Genomic DNA, 19,320 nt, shown 5'->3' with positions numbered 1-19,320 from the left:
AGACAGACTCTTGCATCTTTCATCCAGCCACTGACGTTTCTATATTGTGAGTCATGGGGAAAGTAAAAGAATTGTCAACGGATCTACGGGAAAAGGTAGTTGAACTGTATAACACAGGAAAGGGCTACAAAAAATATCCAAGGAATTGATAATGCCAGTCAGCAGCATTCAAATTGTGATTAACAAATGGAAAATCAGGGGCTCTGTAAAAACTAAACCACGGTCAGGTAGACCAACAAAAATTTCGGCCAGAACTGTCAGGAAAATTGTTCGGGATGCAAAGTTAAATCCACAAATAACATCAGCTTAACCCCTTTACAACCCAAGGTGGTTTGCACCTTAATGACCAGGCCAATTTTTACAATTCTGACCACTGTCACTTTATGAGGTAATTACTCTGGAATGCTTCAACAGATCCCTTTGATTCTGAGACTGTTTTTTCGTGACATATTGTCCTTCATGATTGTGGTAAAATTTCTTCGATATCACTTGTGTTTATTTGTGAAAAAAATGGAAATTTGGCAAAAATTTTGAAAATTTTGCAGTTTTCAAAATTTGAATTTTTATGCCCTTAAATCAGAGAGATATGTCACACGAAAAAGTTAATAAATAACATTTCCCACATGTCTACTTTACATCAGCACAATTTTGGAACCAAAATTTTTTTTATTGGGGAGCTACAAGGGTTAAAAGTTGACCAGCGATTTCTCATTTTTCCAACAAAATTTGCAAAACCATTTTTTTAGGGACCACATCATATTTAAAGTCACTTTGAGGCGTCTTTATGATAGAAAATACCCAAAAGTGACACCATTCTAAAAACTGCACCCCTCAAGGTGCTCAAAACCACATTCAAGAACTTTATTAACCCTTCAGGTGCTTCACAGAAATTTTTGGAATGTGGAAGAAAAAAATTAACATTTAACTTTTTTCACAAAAATGTTACTTTAGACCCATTTTCTTTTATTTTCGCACGGGTAACAGGAAAAAATGGACCCCAAAATTTGTTGTGCAATTTCTCGTGAGTAAGCAGAAACCCCATATGTGGGGGAAAACCACTTCACAGAAGTTTATAACATTGAGCCGTAAAAATTAAATTTTCACATTTTTCCCACAAAAATGTTTTTCAGCCCCCACTTTTGCATTTTCATAAGGGTAACAGGAGAAATTGCACCATGCAATTTGTTGTGCAATTTCTTCTGAGTAAGCAGATACCCAATATGTGGGGGAAAACCACTGTTTGGACGCACGGAAGGGTTCGGACGGGATGGAGCGCCATTTGAATTTTTGAATGTAAAATTTGCTTGAATAATTAGCGGACGCCATGTTGCATTTGGGAAGCCCCTGATGTGCCTAAACAGTGGAAACCCCCCACAAGTGACACCATTTTGGAAATTAGACCCCTCATGGAACTTATCTAGATGTGTGGTGAGCACCTTGAACCCCCAGGTGCTTCACAGAAGTTTATAACATTAAGCCGTAAAAATAAAATTTTCACATTTTTCCCACAAAAATGTTTTTCAGCTCCCACTTTTGCATTTTCATAAGGGTAACAGAAGAAACTGCACTATGTAGTTTGTTGTGCAATTGCTCCTGAGTTAGCAGATGCCTCATATGTGGGGAAAAACCACAGTTTGGGCGTGCGGCAGGGTTCGGAAGGGAAGGAGCGCCATTTGACTTTTTGATTGTAAAATTTGCTTGAATAATTAGCGGATGTGCCCCTGATGTGCCTAAACAGTGGAAACCCCCCACAAGTGACACCATTTTGGAAACTAGACACCTCAGGGAACTTATCTAGATGTGTGGTGAGCACCTTGAACCCCCAAGTCCTTTACAGAAGTTTATAACATGGAGTCGTGAAAATAAAAAAATCAAACTTTTTCCACAAAAATGATGTTTTAGCCCAAAGTTTTTTATTTTCACAAGGTTAAGAGGAGAAAATGGACCCCAAAAACTTTTATGCAATTTCTCCTGAGTTCGCCAATACCCCATATGTGGGGAAAATACAATGTTTGGGCGCACGGCAGAGTTCAGAAGGGAAGGAGCACTGTGTGACTTTTTGAGCGCAAAATCGGCTGGAATCGAGAGAGGACGCCTTGTCGCATTTGGAGAGCCCCTGATGTGCCTAAATAGTTGAAACCCCCCACAAGTGACCCCATTTTGGAAACTACACCCCTCAAGGATTTTATCAAGGTGTAAAGTGAACATTTTGAACCCAGAGGTACGACACAGAATTGAATAAGTTGTCATTAGTCTTGAGCGCAAGTGCTCGCTACTTGAGTTTGCATCGGGTACCCAGGTATGCACCATGTATCACGGGTGCTCAAGTGAAATGCTCGAGTCCCCGCCCACATGTTTCATGGTTATTAGACACCCCAAAAAAACCATGCGGGGATTGCTCGTGCATGGCAGGCAATCCCCGCAAGGTTTTTTTGGCCGCTAAGTATATGGGGCGGAGACTCGAGCACCCGCAATACTCAATGCATACCCGAGCACCCGATGCAAACTCAAGTAGCGAGCACTTGCGTTCAACTCTAGTTGCCATATCGTCATCTTTATTTATTTTTTTTTTACTTTTGAAAAAAAAAAGCGACCCTAACCCCAACCCTAACATTAGCACAACCCTAACCCCAACCCTAGCTCTAGCGTTTATTTTTTACGCCGTTCCTAGTGCGGTTTAAGTGATTAGACGACCTTATTCTTCGAGTTGATGCGACTACAAAGATACCAGAATGATATCGGGTTTTTATGATTGACAGCTGTCACACTAAAAGACACATATTTTGTAAAATCTAGTTTTTGCATCGCCATATTTTGAGAGCTATAATTTTTCCATATTTTGGCCGATAGAGTCATGTGATGGCTTGTTTTTTGCGGGATGAGTTGATGTTTTTATTGGTGCTATTTTCAGGCACGTGACATTTTTTTGATCGCTTTCTATTCCAGCTTTTGGGAGGCAGAATAAACAAAAACCAACAATTCAGGAATTTTTTTTTTTTATTCTACTCCGCGTGTGGTAAAATTGATAAGGTAGCTTTATTCTTCGGGTCAGTACGTTTACAGCGGTACCACATTTATATCATTTTTCTATGTTTTGGCGCTTTTACACAATAAAAGCTATTTTACAGAAAAAAATATTTTTTTGCATCGCTTTATTCTGAGAGCTATAACTTTTTGATTTTTCGGATGATGGAGCTGTATGGCAATTTGTTTTTTGCGAGACAAGATGGCGTTTTCATTGGTACCATTTTTATTTATATTCGTCTTTTTGATCGCATGTTATTCCATTTTTTGTTTGGCAGTATGATGATAAAGCATTGTTTTTTGCTTCGGTTTTTTTTTTTTTTTTTTTACCATGTTCACTGAAGGGGTTAACTAGTGGAACAGTTTTATAGGTCAACTGGTTATGGACGGAGTGATACCAAATATGTGTACTTTTATTTTTTGGTTGTTTTTTCATAATAATATTTATTGATGGGTACATTATATTTTTATTTTTGGTGGATTAATTTTTATTTTTATTTTTTATTTATTTACAATTTTTTTTTTTTTTTTTTTTACTTTCTGAGAGTTTTTTTTACTTTTTTACTTTGTCCCACTCTGGGACTTTCACTTTTTTTATTCTGATCACCTGCAGAGCATAGGGATGGAGCACCATCCCTGTGCCATGCAGGCAGTCAGCGCTGCACAGTGAGAAGATTGTTTGGTCATGCACTGCGCATGACCAAAAAATCTTCCTGCTGTCTGGTGACCCGGATGTTGTCATGACGACATCGGGTCATCATGGCAATACCCGGCAAGCCGCGGCAGACAGCGCTGGAGGCCGGATGAGGAGGTGAGTATTGCGATCACCTCCCCTTAGCCACCGCAATGCTGCGATCGACTTCGTTCGCAGCATTGCAGGGGTTAATGTGCCGGGAGCGGTGCGGGACAGCTACCTGCACATAGTACCGGGTGTCAGCTGTGACAATCAGCTGACACCACGCGGCGATCGCGCCCGCACAGCCTGTGTGTGCCCGAGATCACGATGACGTACTAATACGGGTCAGGCTCTTAAGTCCCAGTGCACAGACGCGTATTAGTACGTCATGGGCTTTAACGGGGTTAAATTCAGGACTTTCTGAAAACTAGCTGTGTGGCTTTTCAAAATGCACAATAAGGAGGCACTTGAAGAAAAATGGGCTGCATGGTCGAGTCGCCAGAAGAAAGCCATTACTGCGCAAATGCCACAAAGTATCTTGCCTACAATACACCAAACAGCACAGAGACAAGCCTCAAAACTTCTGGAACAAGGTAATTTGGAGTGATGAGACCAAAATTGAATTTTTTGGCCACAACCATAAACCTTACATTTGGAGAGAGGTCAACAAGGCCTATGATGAAAGGAACACCATTCCTATAGTAAAGCACAGAGGTGGATCGCTGATGTTTTGGGGATGTGTTAGCTACAAAGGCACAGGAATCTTGGAAAAAGTTGAAGGAAAGATGAATGCAGCATGTTATCAGCAAATACTGGAGGCAAATTTGCACTCATCAGCCCATAAGGTGCGCATGGGACCTACTTGGACATTCCAACGTAACAAGGATCCAAAACTAGTGATGAGCGAGCACTAAAATGCTCGGGTACTCGTTGCTCGGGTCGAGAAAATTGGAATGCTAGAGTGCTCAGGCTCGACCTGAGCAACGAGCCCAGTGTAAGTCTATAGGAAACTTGAGAATTTTTCAGGCGGCTCCCCCCGGCGGTCTGCAGAGGGCCTAAAAATTGCCCAAATCGATGGGAACAGTGCTCAAATGACATGGGGACAGCATGGGGAAGACCCCTGGAAGCATTTCTGACTCCCCGGTCACTTCTGAATGTTGACAGAGGTATTACGCCACTTTTATGGACTCACAATAAAACATACCAAAACAATGCCAAAATGGATTTTCCTGGGAAATATGTTAACGCTTTCGCAACCTTGGGTTTTGTCGTTTTTGCATTTTAATTTTTTGCTCCCCTTGTTCCCAGAGCCATAGCGTTATGGCCATATGGCCATGTGAGGGCTTATTTTTTGCGGGACGAGTTGTACTTTTCAACACCATCACTGGTTTTACCATATCGTGTATGGGAAAAAGGGAAAAAAATTTCAAGTGCAGTGAAATTGCAAAAAAAGTACAATACCACATTTGTTTTTTATTTATTTTTTTTACCACGTTCACTGAATGCTAAAACTGACCTGCGATTCTTATTCTCCATGTCATTACGAGTTCGTAGATACCAAACATCTATAGGTTCATTTTTATTTAAGTGGTGAAAAAAAAATCCCAAATTTAAAAAAAAAAAAAAAACATTTTCCGAGACCCGTAGCGTCTCCATTGTTCGGGATCTGGGACTGGTTGAGGGCTCATTTTTTGTGCGCCAGGCTGACGTTTTTACTGATAACATTTTGGGGTAGATCGGATGTTTTGATCGCCAGTTATTGCATTTTATTTCAATATTGCGGCGACCAAAAAACGTAATTCTGGCGTTTAGAATTTTTTTCTCGTTACGCCGTTTACCAATCGGATTCATTTTTTTTTATATTGATAGATAGGGCGATTCTGAACGTGGCGATACCAAATATGTATATGTAGGTTTTTTTATTATTATTTTATTTTGAATGGGGCGAAAGGGGAGTGATTTAAACTTTTATATTTTCTTAATTTTTTTTATATTTTTAAAAACTTTTTTTTTTCACTTTTTGCATGCTTCTATAGTCTTCATAGGAGACTAGAAGCAGCAACTGTCCAATCGCCTCTGCTACATACAGGGGATTAGCAGATTCCCTGTATGCAGCAGAAATGGTCCTGTGCTATGAGCGCCGACCTCTAGGTGGCGCTCATAGCGACCAGCTAATGACAACCGTAGGCGTCTGTTGCAGACCCTGGGTTGTCATGCCCGCCCATTGGTGACCTGCGATCATGTGACGGGGCTTGCCGATGGGCGGGGCTTAGGAAGCTCTTCCCGGAAGCGCGCGTAAAATGCCGCTGTCGGAGATTGACAGCGGCATTTAACATGTTAACAGCCGCGGGTGGATCGCGATTCCACCTGCGGCTGTTGCGGGCACATGTCAGCTGTAATAATCAGCTAACATGTGCTCGGTTCAGTGCGGGCTCACCGCTGGAGCCCCCGCTGAACCGGGGGATTACAGCCTGTGCGTACTAATACGTCACAGGCTGTAAAGGGGTTAAGGAACATCCTTTCCATGACATGTACAATGTATATAAAGCAAAATAAATAACCAAAAACATAAATACTTCTCCACACGTAGCGTTTTTGATGCGTTTTTGCACTTTTGCATTGCTTTCAACCAAGACAAATGCATTCACCAAGAAATTTCATTTTAACATTTTACAACCTTATCTGGCCATGTGGTGTGTGACACATCATCAGACACATGCATACAGTGCTGAAAAGTCATGGGAACAGCATGGGGAAGACCTCTGGAAGCATCTCTGACTCCCAGGTCACTGCCTAACAGTGTGCCCATCATAAGTGATCAATGGCGCATGCGAAGATGTCTCACGCCATGAACCTGTTGTTGCAGACTTGCAACAATTTCCATCCACGTCCTTGTCCCACTGCAGCGCTCAGTTGTCCCTACCCCATTACTTGGAATGCAAGCGCAAGTATGCAGGCAGCCAGCCACCCACCCACGCACAGGCTGCAATACTAGACTGCCTAATTTTTGACAACAGCTTGCACTTGAAATGTAGCTTTTTAGGCTCGTGGAGGCGGAAGCTTTTCATAACCTCATGACGGCAGCAGCCAGGTGTCCATACTCGGTCCCCAGCCGACACTATATTTCCCGATATCGCCTCCGCCTTCCACAAGCACGGGTCCCACAACATTACCCGTGCCCTCCCCAGTGCACTTACTGGGAAGGACCGCCTAACCACAAACACGTGGACAGGTGAATGTGGCCAGGGACGGTACGGAGCCAGTCCACACCTTTTTTTGCTGACAGTTGTATTTAGCTTGCTGAAAGGACTGGCATAGAGGGGAAACCCTATCTACCCTTCATGTCATTTCTCACAGGAAGTCCTGTAATGCAGCTTGTTGCAGAAGCAATGGCAGCCCGTCCAACATCAACTAGCCCTTGTCGGTGGTGCTTTGACACACACACATCTTTCTTTGCGCATTTAATTTCTTGAATACAGAGTTGGACAATGGCCTGATCTGTAATGCGGTTTGAGAAATAACATGCGTAAGCATGGCCGATCCACATTAAAAAAGCAGCCATAGAGTGTCCGGGAACCTTCCCCCACACTTTTCTTAGCCACGGCTGCTTTTCGACAGGGTTGGACTGACCTACCAGAGAACCAGAGACTCCTCCGGCGGACCCTGGCTTCTCCTTCAGCAGAGTTCAAAGTGCAGAGGTGAGGCCATGATGATGATAGAGGCCACCATCTGCTCAGTTTTCTGTTACTTGAAATGCAAGTGCAAGTATGCAGCCAGCCATCCACCCACCCACAGGCTGCAACACTAAACTGCATGATTTCTTGGCAGCTTTTTGCACTTGAAATATGGCCTTTTAAGCTCGTGGAGGCGGAAGCTTTTCACAACCTCATGCCGGCGGCAGCCGGGTGTCCATACTTGGTCCCCAGCCGCCACTATATTTCCCGGTATCGCCTCCGCCTTCCACAAGCACGGGTACCAAAACATTACCCGTGCCCTCCCCAGTGCACTTACTGGAAAGGACCGCCTAACCACAAACACGTGGACAGGTGAATGTGGCCAGGGACGGTACGGAGCCAGTCCACACCTTTTTTTGCTGACAGTTGTACTTAGCTCGGTGAAAGGACTGACATAGAGGGAAACCCTATCTACCCTGCATGTCATTTCTCACAGGAAGTCCTGTAAAGCTGCTTTCACTTTAAATGTGGCCTTCAGGCTCGTGTAGGCACAAGCTTTTCACAACCACTTGCCTCATGCCTCGTGTCCATACTCGGTCCCTAGCCGTCACTATTTCTCCCGATGTTGTCTCCGTCTTCTACAATCGCGTGTCCCTGAACATTACTGTTGGTACTTTTTTGTGGGAATCTGCTTGCCTCCTACCAGCCTGGAATATTTCCAGCAAACTATGGTGCGACGCCATGGTATTAGCACTGCCCCCAGTACCAGTAGCGAAGCCATCCCCAATTTCCTTCTCAGGAATTTTATTTGGTAGACTGAGTGGTTGCCCAATTACATTTTCTCACAAAGGAGCTGAAGATAGAGTGGCAGTAGGTGCAAGTTTCTCCAGCCTGTTAGACATTAGAGGGTGAACGGCAGCACATTGGATCAGTGGTTAGCACTGAAGACTTGCAGCGCTGGGATCCTGGGATCAAATCCCAGCAAAGACACCATCTGCAAGGACTTTGTATGTTCTCCCCGTGTTTGCGTGTGTTTCCTCCACAGTAAAAAAGGAGTCATAGAGTGTCCGGGAACCTTTCCACACACTTTTCTTAGCCAGGACTGCTTCTTCACAGGGTTGGACGGTCCCACCAGAGAATCCTCTGGTGTGCCTTGGCTTCTATCTCAGGAGAGTTCATGATAGCGCTAACTTTGCAGCTGCTATGGGCCTCTTGAGTGTGGGAGAATGGTTAGCCCTCAGAATAAAATCCTCTGGTGGGCACAATGTTTTTCAATCTGAAACAGCTTCTCAGTGGGAGTTGTATTTCACCACAGCCATAGTCTTTAGCTCGGTGAAAGGACTGGCATAGAGGGAAACCGTATCTACCCCGGCTGTCATTTCTCCGTCACCAGGGTCCGCCCATTGTCACACACGACCATGCCAGGGTGCATGTTCAGCGGTGAGAGACACAGATCAGGCTGCTGTGTTACAGCTTTCAACAACTCTGCAGCGCTGGGTGGTTTGTCAATTAAGCATTAAGCATGTTATCTTCAGCACAGCCTGTTGCCGCTTGGCCAAGGCAGTGCTGCAGTGCTGTCAGCTTGTGGCTGATGTGGTCATTTTGGAGATGGAGGAGGAGGTGCATGAGCTGAATAATGTGATTACATTGTTGTTAAATTGGTGGCGCTGTTTTTTATACTAAAGAAAGATCCTATTGTTTTGTTTTTTTTACGATTTTTTTTTAAGACAAATGCATTCACTGGGAAATGTCATTTTAACATTTTACAACCTTATCTGGCAATGTGGTGTGTGACACATCATCAGACACATCCTGTTTTATTTATGATGGAGGGACTCTGAAAGTCATAAAGCCTACATTTATAGGGACATCAGACGGCCCTTACTATTCTTAAAAGGCCAGCAGTCGGCCCTAGCTTTTGTTAGGGAGCCATCAGCTGGCTATGCTTTGTTGTTCCCATTATTAACAAGTGGGTCTCCTATACTGTTATTGCGTACCCAGTGACTGCAAGGGCTGCCAAAAATTTGGACGCAACCCAATACCCCTTTGAAGAGACATAGAGGAGGGTCTCAGTAAAAAAATGTTCCCATTATAAAGGAGCGGGTCTCCTATAGTGGTAATGCCCATTTTGTGACTGCAAGGGCTGCCAAAATTTGGGAAAACCCCACTAAGAATTTAAAGACACATAGAGCAGGGCCACAGTAACAAGGTACGACATGTTCCCATTAGAAAGGAGAGGGTCTGCTATACAGTTATAGGGTATGCAGTGAGTCCAACGGCTGAAAATTTTAAGAAAAACCCCACTAAGAATTTAAAGACACAAAGAGCAGGGCCACAGTAACAAGGTACGATATGCTCCCATTAGAAAGGAGAGGGTCTGCTATACAGTTATAGGGTATGCAGTGAGTCCAACGGCTGACTAATTTTAGTAAAAACACCACTAAGAATTTAAAGACACATGGAGCAGGGCCACAGTAACAAGGTACGACATGTTCCCATTAGAAAGGAGAGGGTCTGCTATACAGTTATAGGGTATGCAGTGAGTCCAACGGCTGACAATTTTAGGAAAAACCCCACTAAGAATTTAAAGACACACAGAGCAGGGCCACAGTAAAAAGGTACGACATGTTCCCATTAGAAAGGAGAGTCTGCTATATAGTTATAGGGTATGCAGTGAGTCCAACGGCTGACCAATTTTAGGAAAAACCCCACTAAGAATTTAAAGACACACAGAGCAGGGCCACAGTCAGTAACAAGTTATGACATGTTCCCATTAGAAAGGAGAGAGTCTGCTATACAGTTAAAGGGGATGCAGTGAGTCCAACGGCTGACAATTTAAGGAAAAACCCCACTAAGAATTTAAAGACACACAGAGCATGGCCACAGTAACAAGGTACGACATGTTCCTATTAGAAAGGAGAGAGTCCGCTATACAATTATAAGGTATGCAGTGAGTCCAAAGGCTGACCAATTTTAGGAAAAACCCCACTAAGAATTTAAAGACACACAGAGCAGGGCCACAGTAACGACAAATTCCCATTAGCAAGGAGAGAGTATCCCATAGTGTTGGCCTATGCAGTGAATTCAAGGGCTGCCAAAAATTTGGTGGCACTTCAATGCCCCTTGGAAGAGACGTGGAGGAGGGCCTCTTAAAAAAATGTTCCCATTAGAAAGGAGCAGGTCTCGTATACTTGTAATGCCCATGCACTAAGTGTATGGGCTGACAAACATTTACCCCTGGGGGTATACATGAACATACTGTATAAAAAAATTTTTTACGGGCATCATAAACACCCTGTAAAAAAAAATTTGGTGGGTGTTGCATCACGGACCACGGTCATCCTGGTGATATGGTGGTGGAGGATGAGGAGAAGGAGGAGGTCAAGAGCAATTAGCCAAAATCAGGAAGCGTATACCCATGTGTGGGTGTGAAAAAGTGCATGGGAATACACCTCCCAAGAAAAGATACTGGATTGGAGATTATGTTACGCTGCTATCATTCGGTGGTTTTGAGAAGTCTGGCCCAATCCAGCCCTTGTTCATTTTAATAAGAGTCAGCCTTTCAGCATTTTCAGCTAACAGGCAGATGCGCTTATCAGTTATAATTCCACCAGCAGCACTAAAAACCCGCTCTGATAAAACGCTGGCGGCAGGACAGGCCAGGACATCCAAGGCATAGAGAGCCAGTTCATTCCACGTATCCAGCTTGGATACCCAATAATTATAAGGCACAGCGGAATCACGGAGGACGTTGGTACGGTCGGCAAGGTACTCCCTCAGCATCTTCCCAAACTTTGCACTCCTTGTGAGAGTACCCCGCGTCTCAGGACCTGTCCAATGGGAGGGTCTGAGAAAACTCTCCCAGAACTTTGACAGTATTCCCCTGCCTCTGCTGGATTGAAGTTGTGTCTCTCTTGCCTCTACTCCTTGGTTGTCCAACGAAGTGTGCCCTCTGCTGCCAGCGTTTTCAGATGGGAATTTTTTTAATAGTTCCGCAACAAGGGCCTTCTGGTACAGCCCCATTTTTGTAGGCCTGTCCGCCTCAGGAATAAGAGATTTAAAGTTCTCCTTGTAGCGTGGATCTAGAAGTGTCACAAAGCCAGTTATGACTGTCACCCAAAATTTTGAGAATGCGAGGGTCATGGGAAAGGCAGAGTAACATAAACTCGGCCATGCATGCCAGACTACTAACAGGCATGACTTCCATGTCCTCACCAAGAGGATGACTGACCATGCTCTCCTCCTCCCTATCCTCTGGCCATCCACGCTGAACAGACGGTATGACAGCTGTGCAGATAGTTCTGTCTATAGTGCATGAAACTAGCTCCTGTCTGTCCTCCTCTTCCTCCTCTTCCTCATTGTCACCCAATCCACGTTGGGATGAGATGAGGCTTGGCTGTGTGTAATCACCCTGTATGGTTCCTTGCTCCATCTCATCGTGCTCCGTCTGCAATGCATCCTCTTTGATTGTGAGCAGAGAGCATTTCAGAAGACAGAGAAGCGGTATGGTGATGCTAATTATGGCGTCATCGCCGCTCACCATCTTGGTGTAGTCCTCAAAGTTTTCGAGGATGGTACATATGTCTGACATCCATGTCCACTCCTGAGGTCTTATGTGTGGAGTCTGAACTTAATACTGACGGCCTTGCTGATGCTGGTACTCAACAACTGCCCTCTTCTGCTCACAAATCCTTCCCAACATCTACAGTGTAGAGTTCCAACTCGTGGGGACATCACACACCAGTCTGTGAGCCGGAAGCTGCAAATGCTTCTGAAGCACTGCATTTTCAACTATTTTTGCACTTAGGCGCCATTGTCTACACCGCTATGCCATATATAGGACTTTTGGACGTATATGGGACTGGCAGCTATAACTACTACGAACATTCAGCACTGCAAACAATTTTTAATGATTTGATGAATGGCTATCTACCATTTCTAATTATATGTCTACCTGGCCCCTTGATAAAAATGCTCTTTACAACATTGTTGTCTGTGTTATAGCAATGGGGCAATTGTTTTATCTTTATGTATTTTGTATTCTATTTTCACCATGGCCATTTATGTATCGTTCCATACATATTAATATGTTTTACCTTTTTCCTTTTTCTTTACCTGCCATGGTTACCACTGATCTGTGTATGAGCAGTGCCGTCCTTGTCTGATCCGTCATTCATTACTTTCATCAATATGCATATTCTTCCTTAGTTCCATACGCACCTATGTTGGCATTACTGCTTGTTTTGTATATATGGGGCATTCACTTTATTTGTACCTTCTTGCACTTTCCTTATCATAGTAATGTGTACCTTCTATATATATAAATATTCTTGCCCCTAGCCTTGCCCTCACTTGTCATGGCTGCCGCTGAGCCACGCATGCGCAGTGCCATCCTCTTTTCGCCGCGTCCCGTCGGGCTTCCGTACGTGGGGATTGTGGGTAGTGACGTCACCGCTGTGCGTCCCTGCCCGCGATTCCCCGGGAAACTGGCCTGGACGTGACGCGGTACGGGGGGACGCTGTCACTCCGCATGCGCTGCACTAATCAGTGATCTCCCCAGGAGGATATTTAATGGCGCCTTCCCTGTCCACAGCCACAGCCCCCCGAGGAAGCCACGCGAAACGCGCGTCGGGGCTGCGGTACGGCGGTGTGGTTACTGTAGTCCCCATGGGTGAGTCCTTTGATGATTGTTGCTCCTGCCTTGTTCATTTGACCTTCCCCTCTCCTGTTTTCTGAGTACTGGTTATCCTCTATACCTGATAATATTTCTCTCACTTAGGTCCTTGAACCTGTATACATGTTCTATAGCTGTGTGCATTATATATATATGCTACTTTGTTTGCTTTATGAAGTATTAACTTATTGAAGGGATGATTTTCTTCTCGGGGGACCCACCAATAAATTGCCGTATCCGCTTTGTTGTGTATTCCTACCCTGTATGACCCTCTTTTTTAATATTGTTACACATATTTTTAATAATTTTTCTATCAAATAAAAGTGGTTTTTAATACATCTACATTGTCCTATATTTGATTTGTAGGGTGTCCTACTCCAATTTTCTAGGCTTAATGTTCAATTGAGGAGTACCCCGTCTATTGATTATGTTATTGTACCATGGTGTTCAGTTTGTTTTCTATGAAACACTGCAAGGGCGGCGGAAGCTGTAGCTGACTTTCTAAAACGGGCACACAGGCGGCGTACTTTAAAAAGCAGATCCGGCAGCTCCGGGTAGGATTTGAGAAACCGCTGAACCACGAAGTTAAGCACATGGTCCAGCCATGGTACGTGTGTGAGCTCGCCTCGCCTCGGAGCCGCAACCAGGTTCCAGCCATTGTTACACACGACCATGCTTGGTTGTAGGTTCAGCGGTGTGAGCCACATATCTGCCTGCTCTTTCAGAGCTGTCCACAACTCTTCAGCATTGTGCGGTTTTTCAGCTAAGCATATTAGCTTCAGCTCAGCCTGTTGCGGCTTGGATGAGGCAGTGCTGCAGTGCTTCCAGCTTTTGACTGATGTGGTTATTTCGGAGATGGAGGCTGAAGAGGAGGAGGAGGCTGAGGAGGATGAGGTGCAGGAGCTGTAGACCATTGGGGCAGCCCTGATTGACCTAGGGCCCGCAATCCTTGGCGTCGGGAGGACGTGTTCGTTCCAAGGTCTGACTGGCTCCAGACTTCCAATATGTTAATCCAGTGTGCCGTCAGCGAGATGTACCGTCCCTGCCCACAAGCACTTGTCCACGTGTCCGTGGTTAGGTGGACTTTTACCGGTAACTGCGTTGTTGAGAGCACGGCTAATGTTTTGGGACACGTGCTTGTGTAATGCGAGGACCGCACACCGGGAAAAATAGCTGGGGACCGAGTACCGAGGGACGGCCGCTGCCATCAGGTTGCGGAATGCTTCCGTCTCCATGTGCCTATAAGGCAACATTTCGACCGCAAGCAGTCGTGAAATATTAGAATTTAGTAGTGTTGCCTGTGGGGCGTTGGCTGCATATTTGCGCTTGCATTCCAAGGACTGGGGTATGGACAACTGAACGCTGCACTGGGACAAGGACATGGACGTGGTTCCTGATGCTGCTACTTGAGAGTGTGCAATGACAGGTGCAGGGCAGTAGGCATCTTTGCATGTACCATGGACAATGGATTGGCTTGCATGCACAACAGCGGAAGAAGCAATGGTGCCAACCACAGACACTGTTCCTGGACCTTGGGGTTTGGCCAACAAAGTCGGGTGCCTTGCTGCCATGTGCTTTATCATGCTGGTGGTGGTCAGGCTGGTCCTTTCGCTACCCCTGCTGATGCTGGCCTGGCAGGTGTTGCAAATGGCCTTTTTGGGTTATCGACAGAGTCTTTAAAAAATGACCAGACTCTGGAAGTTGTACTGGCAACTTCCTTTGTGTTGGTGTTACGGGGAACGGTTGCCTGCCTTCTGTCTGTGGCCACCACACTGCTTCTTCCTGCCTGTTGGGGTGCTCTGCTTCCCTCCCCCTGTGTGCTGCTGTCCTCGCTCTGCATGTCCTCCTGCCAGGTTGGGTCAGTTACTATCCACCACCTCGTCATCCACTTCTGCACCCTGGTCCTCCTCCTGACTTTCTGGCAATTGTGTCTTATCATCGTCCACCTCTTGTGACACTTTCCCACCGTCGCCTTTGTGTGACCGTCGCTGCTCAAATATTTAGGCATCGCTACACGCGATCTCCCTCTTGTCTCAGGCGAGAAGATGTGGGTGTTTGTTGTGGCAAAATTTCGGCTTGCCCACGGCCTTGTCCTCGGCCTCTGCGTGCACCATTACCATCACGTCCAGTTCCCATCCCTTGCCACGTGCCTTGCCCATTTTAAATGGGGGACAGTATCTTCCAAGCTCCCTACAAATGACTGCGTTTGGAGCGAATTTATATGTGATCCATGTGACGGAGAAAGCAGAGTTTTAAATACCTGGCCTGTAGGTAAGTAGATTGACCAGCAAACTGCTGTGAATTGCTTCACTGACACACTGAAAATTTTTTTTAATGGAGGCCAGAAATGGCAGTATTTTCTGAAAACGTATATGTAATCCGTGTGATGGGGAAAACACAGTTTTAAATACCTGGCCTGTAGTTAACAGTTTTGAACAGCAAACCAGTGTCAAAAAATTTGCTGACACACTGAAGAAATTTTTTAATGGAGGCCAGAAATGGCAGTATTTTCTGAAAACGTATATGTGAGCCGTGTGACGGAGAAAACACAGTTTTAAATACCTGGCCTGTAGGTAACTATTTTGAACAGCAATCTGGTGTCAATTGCTTCACTGACACACTGAAAATATTTTTTAATGGAGGCCAGAAATGGCAGTATTTTCTGAAAACATATATGTAATCCGTGTGACGGAGAAAACACAGTTTTAAATACCTGGCCTGTAGGTACCTGTTTTGAACAGCAAACCAGTGTCAAAAACTTTGCTGACACACTGAAAAAAAAATTTAATGGAGGCCAGAAATGGCAGTATTTTCTGACAACGTATGTGTGATCCGTGTGATGGCGAAAACACAGTTTTGAATAGATTCATTTTTAGTGCTGTAATATGGAAAGGACCTGGCTGTATTCTGCAGTGCCAACAAGCAAATGGCGCAGAAAAACCGTGTTCTCTGGATTGCTTTTTAAGCAAATAATGAGGATTAAGATGCAAAAAAAAATATTCCTGAGACCTGGGCCTATTTCCAGAAATATCTAACAGCAGCAGCCGACAGAATTGGAATGGAACCTCTTGTGCTATATGCACTGCAGTCTGCTATATACACTGCCTGCCTGCCTATATACACTGACTGCCTGATATCTCTGCAGATGGATTAGTTAGTTCTCAAAAGGACTGTTTGTTAAGATGGATTTGTGTAATGTACAATTTTTCTCCCTACACTACCTAATACACAAGTAAATTTCTCCCTAGCTCAGCAGTACTTCTCCCTACACTGTCTGATCTGGAGTGACTGTGACGAGCATGGCGGCGCCAGGTCTGATATACACCTGATGACGCTGTGCGGCCAGCCAATCACTGTAATGCCCACAACCAACATGGCTACAGCATTAAAGTGCATGGCAGGCAATCCCTGCATGTTCATTGGCTCTCTAAAGAGCACCAAACATGCAGGGAGGGGACCCGAGTTCCCGCCCGAGCAACCGGGAAATACTCGCCGAGCTTGTCGAGCACCATGATGCTCGGGCGAGTACCGAGTAGTGGCGAGCACGTTCGCTCATCACTATCCAAAACACAAGGCCAAGTCGACCTGTCATTGGCTACAGCAGAACAAAGTGAAGGTTCTGGAGTGGCCATCTCAGTCTCCTTACCTCAATATCATTGAGCCACTCTGGGGAGATCTCAAGCGCGCATTTCTTGCTAGACAGCCCAGGAATTTACAGGAACTTGAGGCTTTTTGCCAAGAAGAATGGGCAGCTTTACCATCTGAGAAAATAAAGAACCTCATCCACAACTACCACAAAAGACTAAAAGCTGTTATTGATGTTCGAGGGGGCAATACATGGTATTAAGAACTGGGGTATGTGAAATATTGATCAGGGTCATTTGGATGTTTTTCGTTGTCATTAAGATTTAAAAAGAGAAAACACAGTAATTTGACAATAAATGGCTTCACCAAACCAATAACCATGAGTGGAGAAAAAGTTTTTTTGTTATCATTCATATTCTCTGAAACAGGTATGTAAACTTTTGAGCACAACTGTGTATAATTATATACAGGTGCTTCTCACAAAATTAGAATATCATCAAAAAGTTAATTTATTTTAGTTCTTCAATACAGTAAAGTAAAACTCATATATTATATAGAGTCATTACAAACAGAGCGATCTATTTCAAGTTTTTATTTCTGTTAATGTTGATGATTATGGCTTACAGCCAATGAAAATACAAACGTCATTATCTTAGTAAATTAGAATTAACACAGGTCTGCAAAAAATTTCAAGAGCTGTTTTGGTTATTCCACATAATCTTTATGTTTTTTGGTGCACTGAATCCGAAAATGACCTCCGTTTTGTCATAGGACATCAAGTTTCTTGACAATTTAGGTATCTATGTTAAATAAGGCAATACCGCAAAATAAAATTTAATTTTATAAGTTGATTTTCATTTATTACAATTTTTTCATGAAAATCATTTTTGAACTGAAATTAGCTCACTGACACTCACTAAAATCTATTTTTTTCCCAGTGACGCTCCTCTTGGTACATTTACACTTGTGAGTAACATCTGGAATGTCTTTCTGAAGCATCCAACAGTAGTCTGTCATCATTGCAATGCTCCATTTTTCCTGGTATCTTCTTTCCATCTCTTTAATGCCCTGGTGGAATCGTTCACCTTCCTCTTCACTTACAGCTCCCAAATTTTCAGGAAAGAAGTCAAGGTGGGAATGGAGGAAATGCACTTTCAAACTCATCAGGCAACATAAAGCTTAAAATACTTTCAGCATTCGTCCGACGATCTTTTTGTAGTCAGGATCTTTTTTATTGCCTAGAAATTTCTCTATGACCTCTTTATATGCAATCCACCCTTCTTTTTGAGGATCCTTCCATGGTATTGACAAACTCTTTATGAGCTATAAGCATTCCCCATCTCTTGAAAGTGATTTTACGAATTGCTTCATCAAGCCCATTTTTATGTGGAGAGGAGGTAGAAGAACTTTATAGAGAGGTGCTAAAGTTTCTCGGAGGACATTTTTTTTCTGTGAGCACCCTTGGCTGCCAACTCTTCTTGGTCCAGTGATTTTGTCAGTCTTGACTGTCCCACAGACAGAAAACAAGGCTATTTGGTATACCCAGCTTGTTGCCCAAGCAGCATGCACAAGACCTTCAAATTCCCACACACTTGCCAGCCGTAGACTCTGTATTTAAGTTTACAAAGAACCAATTCCAAGTTCTCGTAGGTTTCCTTCAAGTGTACGGAATTACCTAGAGGGATGGAAGCGTAAAAACTGCCGTTGTGGAGTAAGGGTAAGTGCACACACATTGTGTTTTGCTGCGTATTTGCAGAAGATTTTTATGTCAATTTTCAGCTGCACCACCAAAGTGTATGAACAACCACAATTCACTGTTCCCACATGTTGTTTTTTTGTTAACTACGTATTTTCAGAGATTAGAAAACTGCTGAAAGGAATGACATGTCACTTCTTCCAGCATTTTTTCAGCAGAAAAGAGCATATTTTGCCGCGTATTTTGCTGCATTTTTCACCCATAGGAAGTAATGGGCGGTCAAAAATATGCTGCAAAATACGCAGCAAAAAACGCGCGTTTTTGACGCAGCTAATCTCCTGCCAGAGAAAATTTATCATCAGATTTGGTGCAGAAAACGTGCAGAAAAAACACAACGTGTGTGCACTTACCCTAAGACTGCTTTGAGACTTCTTTTTGAAGAATCTATAAAAAGATGCCATTGCGCTGAATCATACTGGATTTTGAATTGACCCATCAAACTTTCGACATCGATAAATAAAACCAACTTGTCTTCCTGGGAAAAGTAAGAAACCAACTCCTTTTCACGATGTCTGAACCATGAAAAAGACAATCTTGGTAACAATACATTCCAGCTTTTGAGCCTTGATCTGAGTAACTCAGCGGTATCTAATGGAAGATTCCAGTTTCTTACTAAATCCTTTTTCTCCTCCTGGGAAAAAATTTTTGTTCTTTTATCATCTTCAAAGTCAGAACTTGATTCGTCATTTGGTTCAGGTATGATTCCACCTTCATCGGAGCTAGGTATCTCTTTTAAGGTAGCAGGGACCTTGGGTACTGGTATATCTGTCCAATGGGGGATGGGGCAAATTGCTGAGTGAAGTGTGGGATATGAAATGGAATGCTTCCATTTGGAATTATATCCTTTCTCTTTGCATGAACAAAAGTAACAGTCGTCACTATGGTTCTTTTGCTCTCGCCATACCATAGGAATCCCATAACGGAAAGCATT

The sequence above is a fragment of the Phyllobates terribilis genome, unplaced genomic scaffold (assembly GCF_046119375.1).
Source record: "Phyllobates terribilis strain yellow unplaced genomic scaffold, ASM4611937v1 Scaffold_3__8_contigs__length_932513732, whole genome shotgun sequence".
Classification (NCBI taxonomy): Eukaryota; Metazoa; Chordata; class Amphibia; order Anura; family Dendrobatidae; genus Phyllobates; species Phyllobates terribilis.
This window is presented reverse-complemented; position numbering follows the sequence as displayed.